This window comes from Rhinopithecus roxellana, unplaced genomic scaffold (assembly GCF_007565055.1).
Source record: "Rhinopithecus roxellana isolate Shanxi Qingling unplaced genomic scaffold, ASM756505v1 contig5672, whole genome shotgun sequence".
Classification (NCBI taxonomy): Eukaryota; Metazoa; Chordata; class Mammalia; order Primates; family Cercopithecidae; genus Rhinopithecus; species Rhinopithecus roxellana.
The window spans coordinates 1-16,439 of NW_022144223.1; the positions used below are offsets into that span (position 1 = coordinate 1).

The following is a 16,439-nucleotide window of genomic DNA, read 5'->3' on the forward strand; positions in this document are numbered from 1 at the left end:
GCTGGTGCATGGTGCTGAATAAATATTCATTGAAATAAAGCTATACCGTTTTTACCCTGGTTTGGATGAAGTGAGTAACTGTACAAATGAAAAGGAATCATTTAATCATTCATTTATCCTAGACTGTGCTCTGAATGCCTATTGCAAAGGGAATAAAACATTGCCCCGGTATACAAATCCTTCCATTTTTCCAAAGGCTAAAGAATAACATGAAGAAGAAATACACATACATGTGCACATATACACACACACGGCGAGAGAGAGAGAGAGTTCAGCACATTTTGATAAGTTCAAAAAGTAGAGTGATGAATAAAGTGGATGGAGTAACTCTGTCAGAAACTTTTAGGAGAGAAAGTTTTATTTTTTTGACTATCAGATTCAGAAAATGAAAAAGGAAACAGTGACAGGAAAGTTTTAAAATCTCCCCAAAGTTGTGCAGAACTGGGAGAAATACGGTTTCAGAAAAGTGTTGAGAAAATACAAATAAGATGATTATATTTCCAACTTTTCCAATTAAATTTAGCATTTTCTGTTTTACCTATTGTGCAAACTACAGTAGGATTTTTTTTTTTTTTTTTTTTTTTTTTTTGAGAAAGCAGAGACAGCAAAGGTAGCTATGTCAAACTGCTGTCATTGTTGGTGATTAACTGGATGACTCTGTCTCCAAGATGAACTCACCTATATACACATTTTTGCTTACAAGATAAGGCAAGCAAACCTGCCCAATTTTACAGAGGAGGACAGTTTCACTTATAAACTAAAGTTAACTGTCCTGATTCTCTTGGTCTGTGGTGATCCGATATTTGTCCCACCCTTCATGATTTGACCCCACTTGGTCTTAGACTCTTTGCTATTGATCTAACCTGGTACTCTGATTTTGGCTCTTTGACTTGAGGTTTTCTAATTAGACCCCCTTTGTTCTTCACATCCCAAAGTTTGATTTCTTGTTGCAACTTCATCTAATGTATGTTTATGTAAATTAAATTCACCAGTCTCATGTTTAAAATATCTCCATCAAATTTTTATAATAAGTAACATTCAAAGTGAGCAAATTATTATATTTAAAGAGTCCTCAACATAAGACAACATGATAAACAAAGAAGCGATTAGTCAATAACATGATTAAAGATCCTGGGGTAGGGGCTGAATGGGTGCAAGGAAGGAAAACTTCACTCACATACATACATAAATGAACTAGATGAGGGATAAAAGGAAATCTTATGTAATTATTTGGAAAAATATTTAAATATTGTATGTATACAAATTTTAAACTACTTTGAATTTACATAAAATAAAAACAATCAAATCTTTATCTTAAACAATTTGCTTAGGAAAGACTCCACTTCTTTTCTTTTTCTTTCCTTTTTTTTTTAATAGAGACAGCATCTTGCTCTGTTGCCCAGGGGCCGGAGCAAAGTGGCATGATCATAGCTCACTGTAACCTCTAATTCCTAGGCTCAAAAGATCTTCCTGCTCCAACCTCCCAAGTAGCTTGGACTACAGGCACACATTGCCATGCCCAGCTAATTTTTAAATTCTTGGTAGGGATTGGGGTCTCATGATGTTGCCCAGGCAGGTCTCTTGGCCTTAGGTGATCCTCCCATCTCAGCCTCCCAAAGTGCAGGGATTAAAGGTGTGAGCCACTGAGCCTGGCCAAGACGCCTCTTCTTATTGACAAGAGTGGAGGAAAGGTCAATGGCATGTACTGGTGCCGACGAGGAAATTGTTTCTTGCAGATTCCATCTGCCAGGCTCACAACACCCCTCAAATGAGACATGTGTTGGGGACTGAGATTTGTACCTCAAATTGTTTGTTTCGAGGTAAAAGCAGCACAATTAAGAATTGGAAGGCCGGGTGCGGTGGCTCATGCCTGTAATCCCAGCATTTTGGGAGGCCGAGGCGGGCAGATCGCATTTTGGGAGGCCGAGGCGGGCAGATCACAAGGTCAGGAGATTGAGACCATCCTGTCTAACATAGTGAAACCCTGTCTCTACTAAAAACACAAAAAAATTAGCCGGGTGTGGTGGCACACGCCTGTAGTCCCAGTTACTCAGGAGGCTGAGGGAGGAGAATCAGTTGAATCTGGGAGGCAGAGGTTGCAGTGAGCCAAGATTGCACCACTGCACTCCAACCTGGGTGACAGAGGGAGAATTTGTCTCAAAAAAAAAAAATCTCAAACAACCTAACTTTACTGCTCAAAAACAAACAAAAAAAAAACCCAAAAAAACAAAAATTAGCAGAAGGAAAGAAATAACAAAGATTGGAGCATAAGTAAATGAAATAGAGAATAAAATTTTTTTTAATCAGCTGGGCACAGTGGCTCACACCTGTAATCCCAGCGGTTCTCTTGAGGTCAAGAGTTTGAGACCAGCCTGGCCCACATGGTGAAACACTGTCTCTACTAAAAATACAAAAATTAGCTAGGCATGGTGGCACGCTCCTGTAATCCCAGCTACTCAGGAGGCTGAAGCAGGAGAATCGCTTGAACCTGGGAGATGGAGATTGCAGTAAGCCGAGATCATGCCACTATACTCCAGTCTGGGCAACAGAGTGAGACTCTGTCTCAAAAGAAAAAAAAAAAAAAATTAATCCATGAAGCTAAGAGTTGATATGGAAAAAAAAAATCAAAATCAAAGCCATTACCTAGACTAAGAACAAAAAGAGAATATGTTAATAGAGTAAGAAATTAAAGAGAAGACATTACAACTTATTACAGAAGTTTATTTCTTACAGAAATAAACAGAATTATAAGTAATTATTATGAACAATTATACATTAACCAATTTGACAGCTTAGAAGAAATGGTGAAATTACTAGAAATATGTAACCTACCAACACTGAATGGAGAATAAATAGAGAGCTTAAAGAAACCGATAACAAATAGAGAAACTAAAGCAGCAATTTTTCAAAACTCCAAAATATAGCCTAGGACCAGATTACTTCATGGGTAAATTCTACCAAACTTTAAAAGGAAATTTAATATAAAACATCCTCAAATTCTTTGAAAAAACAGCGAAAGGAGGTAACTCCTTTAGAGTCATTTTATGAGGCAAGCATCCCCTGATATCAAAGCTAGAAAATATACTTCCGAGAAGAAAATTATAACCCAATATCCTTGAAGAACATGGTGTATGAATTAAATCTAAATAAATCTGTTTACAAAGAATCAATTATCAGAAGTTTTCAAAATAAAAAAAATTCACACTGGATTCAGATAAAAACTCATTTATAGCCTCTTTGTCAGATATTGTTACTGAAACTTACATTAATTGAGAAGTTTGCATGAGCAGTAGTTTCTTCATCTGTTGGGAACTGATATATCTGGATGCCACTGTTAATTCACACATTTTCTTACTCTTAAACGTCTGTAAATCATTTTTAGAAATTGTGTCTGCTTTGGCAATCAGCAGTATAATGTTCACCTATTAAGAAAAAGACAAAATCTCAGTATCAAGGATTCATTGTTCATCCTATAGTTTTTATAGTAAAGCCTTTGCAATCTCTGACAACAAACTGTGTAACTAGATAATCACTGTCATGCCTTTCTTAAAAATTAATTTCCAAAATTATCAATACTTTTGAAGATTCATCTTTTATCCAAATTCAGGTTTAGAAGTCTCAACCTTGTTTCTCTTTTAAAAATCACTTACACTTCTACACATATGAAGTCAGTAAAATGTAAATAGTAGGACAATGTAAATTATTTATTTTCAATTTTATTTCATATTAAGCTGAGTGATAAAAGACAAATTGAATGACCTTTCATCAAAATTGTGGAAGAGATTTTGTCTTTCTACTTTTTACATCACTTTTTCCGTCAATCAATCTTAATTAATGTCCCATTTTCATACACTCTTGCCCCACCTAGATGTGTTTGCAGATAGACTTGATTTTGTTTTCCGAAGACCACCTAAAAAGAATTTTTTATTTTTTTTGAGACGGAGTCTCACTCTGTTACCCAGGCTGGAGTGTAAAGGCGAAATCTAGGCTCACTGCACCATCCACCTCCCAGGTTCAAGCGAGTCTCTGCCTCAGCTCCCAAGTAGCTGGGATTACAGGGGCAACGCCACCACCCCGGTTGATTTTTGTATTTTTGGTAGAGACGGGTGTTCTCCATGTTGGCCAGGCTGGTCTCGAACTCCTGACCTCAGATGATCCGCCCACCTCAGCCTCCCAAAGTGCTGGGATTACTGCGTAGCCACCGCACCCAGCATTGTTACCATAGTCTAATGGTCATGTGTGTGTGTAAGAGCACCTTGCAAAACAAATATGTTCATTATTCTTTTGTAACAAGACACTATTTCCACATTGAAAGTTGAACAGTTGCATATTTGAGGTTGAATTTTTACCCACAATGTTTTTTTCCGAGTGCTTCAATATGATCACTCCTGTGTTTTACATTTGTCTTAAACTCTTTAGAAAATAACAATATACAAAATTATAAAATGTTTTATTGCTGTTAAAATATCTTATTAAATTACAGTTCCACAAAATCAATATTCTGTAATACAGTTGAAATACATAATATAAATTTTAGGCAGACTGCTTTTTAGATTGCTCAAAGCACATTTTTCAAAAATTCCATGGACAGGCCAGGCGCAGTTGGCTCACGCCTGTACTCCCAGCACTTTGGCAGCCCAAGGCAGGTGGATCCCCTGAGGTCAGGAGTTGAGACCAGCTTTGCCAACATGGTGAAGTCCTGTTTCTACTAAAATGCGAAAATTAGCTGGGCATGGTGTGGGCATCTGTAGTCCCAGCTACTCAGGACATTGAGGCAGGAGAATGCTTAAACACGGCAGGTGGAGGTTGCAGTGAGCCAAGATCATGCCATTGCACTCCAGCCTGGGCAACAAGAGCAAAACTCCATCTATAAAAAAGAAAAAATTAGCCAGGTGTAGTGGCAGCACCTGTAGCCCCAGGTGGCTAAGGTGGGAGGATCACTTGACACCCAGGAAGTCGAGGCTGCAGTGAGCCATGATCTGATAAAAAACAAAAACAAACAAAAACCAACAACAACAAAAACTCCATAACCTGACCTCCTTGCTATGAATAAAGCTAGACAGGACACCTCTTTTCTCCCACTGTGCATCACCAGGACTGCCACAGCACTCTGTAAGCTCCCTCATAATGCTTTGGACTGATCACCCTGGCAATTTTAGTACTTCATCCTGTGGAATTCAACCAGCCCCATCTCAGGACCATTTGCGGCACTCCTTTGTGGGAATTCCCCTGCAGCACTTTTGGGGCAGCTTCAGCCAGTCTTGAATTTGACATGACATAACATAGTGATGATAAATCATTAACATAAAGAAATGGAACTTTCAGCTGGCGAGGTGGCTCAGGCCTGTAATCCCAAGACTTTGGGAGGCTGAGGTGGGCGGATCACCTGAGGTCATGAGTTTGAGACCAGCCTGGCCAACATGGTGAAACCCCATCTCTACTAAAAATTCAAAAATTAGCCAGGCATGGTGGTGGGTGCCTGTAATCCTAGTTACTCGGGGAGACTGAGGGAGGAGAATCGCTTGAACCAAGAGGTGGAGGTGGCAGTGAGCCAAGATCGTGCCACTGCTCTCCAGCCTAGGCCACAGAGTGAGACTCCGTCTTGGAAAAAAAAAAAAGAGAGAGAGAGAGAGAGAAGAAGAGAGAGAGAGAGAAACAGAAACTTTCTATGTAAATAATTCCTCAGGTGTTCAGATTGAAGGGGAAAGACATTCAATGCAAGGAGAACTGACCAACTGAAAAAGAAGACAAGCAGGGCATGGTGGCTCACACCTGTATCCCAGCACTTTGGGAGGCTGAGACCAGCAGATTGCTTGAGCCCAGGAGTTCCAGACCCATCTGGACAATATGGCAAGACCCCCGTCTCTACAAAAAATTAAAAATTAGCCAGGCATGTGGGCACACACCTGTGGTCCCAGCTACTTGAGGCTGAGGTGGGAGAATCCCTTGAGCCTGGAAGCTTGGGGCTGCGGTGAACCTGGTTCATGTCACTGCACTCCTGCCTGGGCAACGGAGTGAGATCTTGTCTCAAAGAAAGAGAAAAGAAAAAGACAGCAGGCATATACTCTTGCCTATCCCTTTATATAATGGTTTTGTGAAAATTAGAGATTTTATATTCTGGAAAAATGGCTTGATGATAACAGGTGAACATGAAATTAAAAGTGTGTAGCCAGCTGGGTGTGGTGGCTCACGCCTGTAATCCCAGCACTTTGGGAGGCTGAGGTGGGCAGGTCACCTGAGTTCAGGCGCTTAAGAATCAGCATGACCAACATGGAGAAACCCCATCTCTACTAAAATAAAAATTAGCCGGGTGTGGTGGTACATGCCTGTGTCCCAGCTTCTTGGGAGGCTGAGGCAGGCCAGGCGTGGTGGCACATACCTGTAATTCCAGCTACTTGGGAGGCTGAGGCAGGAGAATCACTTGAACCTGCGAGGTGGAGGTTGCAGTGAGCCAAGACTGTGCCATTACCCTCCAGCCTGGGCAACAAAAAGCAAAACTCCATCTCAAAAAAAGAAAAAAAAAAAAAAAAAAGAGTGTGTATTCCTGGCTATTGAATGTATTACTAATTAAAAACTGAAGTAGCTCTCAATTTAACTAGAAATCTAATTTATTTCAACTACTTAATGACATCTGAGATTAAGTACAAGTCTCTTCTCAGTTTGAACAATACATAGTAAAAGTGGAGACACCTTGAATAAAGGGAACCCAACTTAGAACTTTTGCTCTCTTCAACTAAATAAAGTTGAAGACTAAAGTTTTCTTCAACTAAGTAAAGTTGAAGACAGCATGTTTTATTAGGGCTGAGTGCAGAAAAGACTCTCATAATATGACAATTTCCCTTATATGTATATTGGCCTTCTGTTTTGGAAAAAGAAGATATACTTTTAACCTTTTTTTCTTTTATTTGAGAGAGGGTCTTGCTCTGTGGCCCTGTCTGCAGTGTGGTAGCATGATCATGGCTCACTGCAGCCTCAGCCTCCTGGGTTGAAAGCGATCCTCCCACCTCAGCCTTCTGAGTGGCTAGAAACTACAGGCACATGCTGCCATGCCTGGCTATTTTTTTTTTTTTTTTTTGGTAGAGAAAGGGTCTCACTATATTGTTCAAGCTGGTCTCAAACTCCCAGGCTCAGGTTATCCTTCCTCCTCAGCCTCCCAAAGTGCTGGGATGTGAGCCAGTATGTCTGGCCCCTCTAAATTTTTTTATGAAAAATAACTTTAGACTTATGGAGAGTTGCATGAATATTACAGAGAAAGAAATTGAGGGCATCATAATTTTCCCAAAGCTGCACAGCACAAGTAATAGGGTTAGGTTTGTGAAAGCAGGTAGCTTGAACCCACTACCCATGCTTTTTTTTTTTTTTTTTTTTTTTTTTTGAGACGGAGTTTCACTCTTGTTGCCCAGGCTGGGGTGCAATGGCACGATCTCGACTCACTGCAACCTCTACCTCCCAGGTTCAACCAATTCTTTCGCCTCAGCCTCCTGAGTAGCTTGGATTATAGGCATGTGCCACCATGCCCGGCTAATTTTGTATTTTAAGTAAAGATGGGGTTTCACCCTGTTGGCCAGGCTATTCTCGAACTCCTGACCTCAAGTGATCAACCCACCTCGGCCCTTCCTATGTGCTGTGATTTCAGGCGTGAGCCATGGCTCCTGGCCCTTCCCATGCCTTTAATCACAGAAAGCACTAGACATTTTTCCCAAAGTCACAGAGACCTAGCAAGTGATAAAGCAAATATTCAAAAGCTGCTTCCGTTGACAAGTCCTGTGACCTTTATATATATCAAAAATTAAAATTCCTTCTGTATGGATAAAATTCCTTCTGTATGGATATTGCATGTTTGGGGTTTCATAAACATTCAACAGACTGATTTTCTGTACAATAAAACTGAACTACAAAAACTGCTGAATAATTAGAAAAAATTAATCAAATGAACAGAATCTCATATCAATTTTGAGCCATGGGGCTTAAGCAGCCTATTGAAAGGAAGTCCTCATGTGTTTCCAGGATTTTACTGGAAAGAATTATGCTTTTCTTAGCTGTTTCTATATAAAAAGCAGTAGCTGCCTGCAAGCTCTTGTATTCTGAATCCTCTCTGATAGGATCTGTAGCCAGGATCACAAAGCTTTCGTTTCACACCATCGGTGGTACTAGTCAAACATCAGTGGGATTATTTTAATAGTGAATTATATAGTAAACTTTATTTTAAAAATATGGGATCCCCATATTCCAGTTTCTTCGTTTCTTTTCTTTCCTTTTTCCTTGCTTCATTCTTTCCTTCCTTCCTCCCTCTCTTTTCCTTTCTTCTTTTCTTTCTTTTTTTGTTTTTTTTTTTGAGATAAAGTTTTGCTCTTGTTGTCCAGGTTGAAGCCGCAACGGCATGATCTTGGCTCACGGCAAAACTCTGCCTCCCAGATTCAAGCAATTCTCCTGCCTCAGCTTCCAGAGTAGCTAGGATTACAAGCATACACCACCATGTCCGGCTAATTTTGTATTTTATGTAGAGATGTGGTCTTTCTTTTCTTTCGATAGGGACTTGCTCTATTTCCCAGGCTGGAATTGCAGTGACATGATCTTGGCTCACAGCAGCCACGAACTACTGGGCTCCAGCGATTCTCCCATCTCAGCCTTCCAAGTAGCTGGGACTACAGGTGCACACCATCATGTCTGGCTAATTTTGTATTTTTTTTTGTAGACATGGGGTCTCACTATGTTGCCCAGGTGGTCTTGAACTCCTGAGCTCAAGCGATCCTACTGCCTCAGCCTCCCAAAGTACTGAGATTACAGGCATAAGCCACAGAGCCCAGCCCAGTTTCACTTTCCACAATTTCCCATAATTGACAGCAGTCCAAAAATATTAATGACACTTCTAAGATACACAATGTACAAGTTTTAAATTGCATGCTATTCTAAATACTGTCATTAAATGTCATGTTGACCCACTCCAGCTCACCCTGGAAATGAATTATCTCACTGTTCACCTCATTTAATCTTAACATGTAGGCATTGTATTATCTCACATTATTATACAAAGGGTGAGTACAGTACAATAAAATATTTTGAGGCAGTACTTATGATAAAGTTTTATTTATAAATGAGATGTAGTTCTCTTTTATTATTAGTTACTATTGTTAGTTTCTTAGATACAGACTGAAGCTAACAATAGTAGCTAATAATAAAATAGAACAATTATAACAATGACTGTACTAAAAGTTATGTGAATGTTGTCTGTGTCTCTCAAATATATATATATAGTATATCTATATATGTATATATACATATATATTTTTTTGTATATCTATATATGTATATTATATATTTTTATATATATACAATATATATACATATATAGATATACAAAATATATATATATCTCTTTTGAGGGCATGGTGGCTCACACCTGTAATCCCAGTACTTTGGGAGGCCGAGGCAGGTGGATCACCTGAGGTTAGGAGTTTGAGACCAGGCTGGCCAACATTGCGAAACTCCGTCTCTACTAAAAATATAAAAAAGCCAAGCGTGGTAGCGGGTGCCTGTAATCCCAGATACTCGGGAGGCTGAGGCAGGAGAATCGGCTTGAACCCGGGAGACAGAGGTTGCAGTGAGCCAGATCGCACCACTGCGCTCCATCCTGGACAACAAGAGCAACACTCCATCTCAGAAAAATAAAAAATAAAAAATAAAAAATAAAAAATATATATATATATATATAAATTTTTTTTGAGAGACACAGACAACATTCACATACCTTTTAGTACAGTCTATTGTTATAATTGTTCTATTTTATTATTAGCTACTATTGTTAGCTTCAGTCTGTAAGAAACAATAGTAACTAATAATAAAAGAGAACATCTCATTTATAAAATAAAACTTTATAAGTACGTATGCATAGAAAAAACATAGTATATATAGGGCTCTGTACTATGCATACTTTCAGGCATCCACTGGGGGATCTTGGAACTTACCCCCAAGGGTGCTACTCTGTAGGCAAATGGCCCATGATCTGGAAGGTAAATCAAGATTGAAATCTATCAAATGTGAATTGTCTTCCCCAGCAACCAAAAAAATTGTATGTTGAAGCCCTAACCCCCAGTACATCAGAATGTGATTTTAACAGAGATATAGCCTTCAAAGAGGTGATTAAAAAGTGAGACTGAGCTGGACACAGTGGCTCATGCCTGTAATCCCAACACTTTGGGAGGCCGAGGTCAATGGATCACCTGAGGTTAAGAGTTTGAGACCAGCCTGGCCAACATGGTGGAATCTCGTCTCTACTAAAACTACAAAAATTAGCCAGATGTAGTGGTACATGCTTGTAATCCCAGCTACTCAGGGGGCTGAGGCAGGAAAATCACTTGAACCTGAGAGGCAGAGGTGGCAGTGAGCCAAGATCACGCCACGGAACTCCAGCCTCCGCATTAAAATAAAAAAAAAAAATTGAGACAGTTATAGCGGGGCCCAATCCAAACTGACTGGCACCCTTATAAGAAGATAAAGTGTGGGGCTGGATGCAGTGGCTCATGCCTATAATCCCAGCACTTTGGAAGGCCGAGGCGGGCGGATCACCTGAGGTCAGGAGTTTGAGACCAGCCTGGCCAACATGGTGAAATCCCATCTCTACTAAAACTACAAAAAATTATCCAGGCGTAGTGGCACATGCCTATAATCCCAGCTATTCAGGAGGCTGAGATAGGAGAACTGCTTGAACCCAGGAGGCAGAGGTTGCAGTGAGCTGAGATTTCAGCACTGTACTCCAGCCTGGGCAAGAAAAGCAAAACTCCTTCTTAAAAAAAAAAAAAAAAAAAAGATAAAATGTGGACACCCAGGAGACACCAGGGAAAATACCATGTGAGAAAACAGAGATAAGTTGGTCATTTTCCAGGCAAGGACAGAGATTTCCCAAGAAAGCACATCTTTCTCAAGAAAGTACAAGTGATACCTTGATCTTGGACTTCTAGCCTCCAAGACTGTAGGAAAATAAATTTTCATTGTTTAAACCACCCAGTCTATGGCATTTTGCTATCCTAGCCCTAACACTCTAATGCAAACGCCTTAACAATTAACAGAAAAAAAAATTAGGATATATACCTATAGTACAAAATAACAGGTACAGTCATGCACTGCATAATGGCATTTCAATAAATGATTGGCCACATATATGACGGTGGTCCCATAATATAATACTGTACCTTTGCTTTTCGTTGTTATCATTTATTTATTTATACATGTATTTATTTATTTAGAGACTGAGTCTTTCTCTGTCACCCAGGCTGGAGTACAGTGGCACGATCTCGGCTCACTGCAACCTCCGCCTCCCAGGTTCAAGCAATTCTCCTGCATCAGCCTCCTGAGTACCTGGGATTACAGGCCCCGCTAATTTTTATATTTTCAGTAGAGACGGAATTTCCTCATGTTGGCCAGGGTGGTCTCAAACTCCTGACCTCAGGTGATCTGCCCGCCTCGGCCTCCCAAAGTGCCAGGATTACAGGTGTGAGCCTCTGCGCCCAGCTATTTATACATCTATCTATGTAATTTCTGGATTCAGGGGATATATGTGCAGGTTTTTTACTTAGATATATTGCATACTAGCGAGGGTTTGGCTTCTAGTGTGCCCATCACTCAAAGAGTGAGAATTGTACCCAATAGGTAATTTTTCAAATCTCAACCTCCTCCTACCCTTCCCTTCAAAGGGCCTAATGTCTATTATTTCTGTCTAATACTGTACCTTTTTTTATGTTTAGATTCACAGATACGGCCAGGCACAGTGGTTCATGTTTTGGGAGGTCGAGGCGGGCAGACCACTCGAGGTCAGGAGTTTGAGACCAGCCAGGCCAATGTGGCAAAACTCCATCTCCATTAAACATACAAAAATTAGCTGGGCCTGGTGGCACAGGCCTGTAGTCCCAGCTACTCAGGAGACTGAGGCAGGAAAATCACTTGAACCCGGGAGGCGGAGGTGGCAGTGAGCCGAGATCACGCCACTGCACTCCAGCCTGGGAGACAGTAAGACTCCGTTCAAATAAAATAAATAAAATAAATAAATAAAATAAAAAAAATAAAATAAAATAAAATAAAATAAAAAAATAAAAAATAAATAAAATAATAAATAAAATAATAAAATATAAAAAAATAAAAAAAATAATAAAATAAATAAATAAAATAAAATAAAATAAAATAAAATAAAATAAAATAAAATAAAATTAGATACACAGATACTTGCCGTTGTGTTATAATTCTACAGTATTCCATGCTGTCCAGGTTTGTAGCCTAGGAGCAATAAGCCATACCATCAAAGACTATCGTCTAGGTATGTAGTAGGCTAGATCATGTAAGTATGTGTAGGTATACTCTATGATGTTTGCATCATGATGAAATCACCTAAAGATAGGTAACTACACTTGCATGCATGTGCCTTCAAGAGGTGTTATTATCTCAAAATTAATATTACATCATGAAAGGTTGGGACCAGGAACAATGGCTCACGCTTATAATCCCAACACTCTGGGAGGGCAAGGTGGGTGGATCACTTGAGCCCAGAAGTTTGAGTTCATCCTTGGCAACATAGTGAAACCCTGTTTCTACAAAAAATACAAAAATTAGCAGAGCTTGGTAGCAAGCTTCTGTAATCCCAGTTACTCAGATGGCTGAGGTGGGAAGATTGCTTGAGCCCAGGAGATTGAGGATGCAGTGAGCTATGATGGTGCCAATGTACTCCAGCCTGGGTGACAGAGCAAGATCCTGTCTCAAATACAAACAAACAAACAAACAAACAAACAAAAAAAATTTGGTGGATTTACCAAACATACCTTACTGTCAAGGTTCTTCATTGTTAATAGATCAAGAGACTTCAGGGAATGTCCTGTAGGTGAAATGAAGAAAGAACACATGTGGATATGAGAATCATGGTACTCAAACAAGGAACATTTAATCTTCAATTATTCTTGAAGATAGGCCTTAAATTGGGCATCTATGTAGGCAACTATTGGTTGGTAGCTAAAAAAACTTTATACATTTAGCATAGCAGTTTAATAAAATCTAAAGCCTGCCTTTTTTGACCACTTAACAGTTAACATGTATGCTAAGCAGTTTTCTATAGTGATAAAGAAAAGGTTCATAACATGTCCATACAAAGATATTAATTCCAAACCAATAATAAGGCTCATGCTTTACTCTATGGTAATGTAAAATGTAAACATAGAGGAAAGCTGGGTGCATCCGACAGAGGACTAGTATCCAGAATATACAAAGAACGCAAGCAACTGAACAATAACAGCAACAACAAATACTTACATTAAAAAGTGGGCAAAGGACATGAATAGACATTTTTCAGAACACCAAAATACAAAGTAAAACCACAATGAGATATCATCTTACCTCAATCAGGATGGCTACTGTTAAAAAGATAAAAAAAATAACAGGCCAGGTACAGTGTTGCATGTCTGTAATCCCAGCACTTTGGAAGGCCAATGTGGTAGGATCACTTGAGGCCAGGAGTTTGATACCAGCCTGGGCAACATAGCAAGACCCCATCTATACAATTTTAAAAATTAGCCAGGCATGGTGGCATATGCCTATAGTCCCATTTACTCAAGAGGCTGAGGTGGAAGGATCAGTTGAGCCTGGCAGGTCGAAGTTGCAGTAAGCCAAGATTGTGCCACTGCACTCCAGCCTGGGTGACAGACCAAAAATAATAAAAATAAGTAAATAACATAATTTGGCAAGGATACAGAGAAATGGGAACCATTATAAACTGTTGGTGGGAATGTAAATTAGTACAACCTCTATGGAAGATTTGTACAAATAAAGTTAAATAAAGAAATAAGGAAGCCAGGCACAGTGGCTCATGCCTGTAATCCCAGAATTTTGGGAGGCCAAGGCGGGTGGATCACCTGGGGTCAGGAGTTCGAGACCAGCCTGGCCAACATGGTGAAACCCTGTCTCTACTAAAAACACAAAAATTAGCCGGGTGTGGTGGCAGGTGCCTGTCATCCCAGCTACTCGGGAGGCTGAGGAAGGAGAATCACTTGAACCCGGGAGGCAGAGACTGCAGTGAGCCGAGATTGTGCCATTGAACTCCAGCCTAGGGGACAAGAGTGAAACTTCATCTCAAAAAAAAAAAAAAAAAAGAAAAAGAAATAAGGAAATAAGCTAAAACTAATAGAAGCTATATTTAAATTTTTTTGCTATAACTGTTTAAATTAAAATCTTGTAAAAAATCAATTATATACAAAAGTATTAATCTTACAAGAAAAGAACATTACTTAGGAAAATAATAAAATCTGGAAGAAAGGGTAATACTTATAAAATTAGTCTATGGCAAAGGAAGGCAAATTCCTTGAAATAAGAAAATCTTTTTTAATTTAAATAAAAAAACACTAACCTGGCTTCTGTGTCTTTGATCACCATATCCCACTGTCTCCACAACAGTCAACTTCAACTGAACATTGCTTTCCTGAAGTTCGTATGTCTGTATTTGAAGTCCAACATTTGAGTAAAAATGTGAGGATTTGTATCTTTCAAGTTAGTATTAAACAATGTGTCAATCAGTGCTGATTTTCCAATTCAGTTTCCCCGTAATAGGCATAGATTCATTGTCATAGGGGTATAAAGGGGCTGAGAAGAAGCAACACTTTGAATTCTACAGTGGTTTTTAAAATCTTAGAAAGTTGAACTCATAGAATAGAGAGTAGAATACTGGCTACCAGAGGCTGTGGGAGCAGGGAGAAAGGAAAGGTGGAGTTGTTGGTCAAAGGGCAAAGTTTCTTTTTTTTTTTTCACTTTTATTTTAGGTTCAGGGGTACACGTGCAGTTTTTTACATAAACTCATGTCACGAGGTTTGTTGTACAGATTATTTCATCACCCAGGTACTAAGCATGGTACCCATGTTATTTTATCTGATCCTCTCCCTCCTCCAAACCTCCACCCAAGCAGACACAGAGTCTTATTCCCCTTTTGTGCCCATGTGTTCATCATTTAGCTCCCATTTGTAAGTGAGAACATGGTACATGTTCTCAGCCATAAAAAAAAGAGATATGTCCTTTGCAGGACATGGATGGAGCTGGAGGCCATCATCCTTAGCATACCAACAGAGCTCATTGCAGCACTATTCAATACAAAGACATGGAATCAACCAAATGCCATCAATGATAGACTGGATAAATAAAATGTGGTATGCTATGGAATACTACACAACCATGAAAAAGAATGAGATCATGTCCTTTGCAGGAACATGGATGGAGTAGAGGCCATCATCTTAGCAAACTAACAGTTTCAAACAGAGAGGAGAAAGAAGTTTTGAGATCTACTGACAGCAGAGTGACTATAGTCATGTATTCTATATTTCAAAATAAGAGAGTTAATTTCAAATGTCTCTTCATAAAAAAAGATGGCAACCAGGTAATAGATAGTTAATTCACTTGATTGAATCATTCCACATTGTAAACATTTATCAAAACCTCACATTGTATCCATACATGTAAATAACTATGATTTTTCAATTAAGAATAATATTAATTTAAAATAAATAAGGGTTCAAATACTTCAAGACTGGGATGGCCTTGAAAGTATACATGCTAGCCCTGTTCTCTAGTCATTAACATAATACAGAAAGAAAGTATACACAACTAAGCTACATCCGACTTTTAAGAGCACAGGAATTCCCAATTTTAACAATCATTACAGGTCAGTGTGGTGTTTATGCCTGTAATCCCAGCACTTTGGGAAGCTGAGGTGGGTGGATTGCTTGAGCCCAGGCAGCTGAGGCTACAGTGAGACAATCACACCACTGCACTCAGCCTGGGCAACAGAGTGAGAATCTGTCTCAAAAAATAAAAGGATTACATAATATGGCTAAGATGAGAATCATTGCAAACATGAGATATATTTGAATTAAAGCATCAATGTTACACTGCTTAAGATAAGTTGAATGAACATTGGGAAAAATGAAGGAATATTCAAATGAGGTGTTGACACTTACCCACACAGAGATATTAAAATGAATCCTTGTCGGATAGATCTGTTCCAACTGATTGGGCAAACATTCAAAACCAAAATGACCAATCGTATTTAAACAACAATATTATTTTCTTTTTGCTTAAATAAAAACAAATTTAGAGTTTTGTGTTAGAATAGAAAATGAAGTCATTTGAAAGGAAAATATTATAGTACATCAAAGAATTAGAATTGATTATCATTTGATTATCATACCTCAGATGAGATGCAAAATATTAAGTACATTTGTGAAAATAAGGTCTGCGTTCAAACACATAGATTTGTCTCTTTATTTATAAATAAAGTGAATCTATCTCTCAGCACACTCAAAGAGTCTCTGTTTCTAAATTTTAAAAGAAATAGGTGACAAACACAGTGGCTCACACCTGTAATCCCAGCACTTTGGGAGGCTGAAGCAGGCAGATCATGAGGTCAGGAGTTCAAGACC

The 16,439-nt window shown here is 39.0% G+C and overlaps 1 pseudogene; it reads right to left on the bottom strand.

Annotated features, from left to right (window-relative positions):
• Window positions 1-2,637: 2,637 nt before the first annotated feature.
• LOC115896170 lies at window positions 2,638-16,052 on the bottom strand (annotated as a pseudogene).
• Window positions 16,053-16,439: the final 387 nt, after the last annotated feature.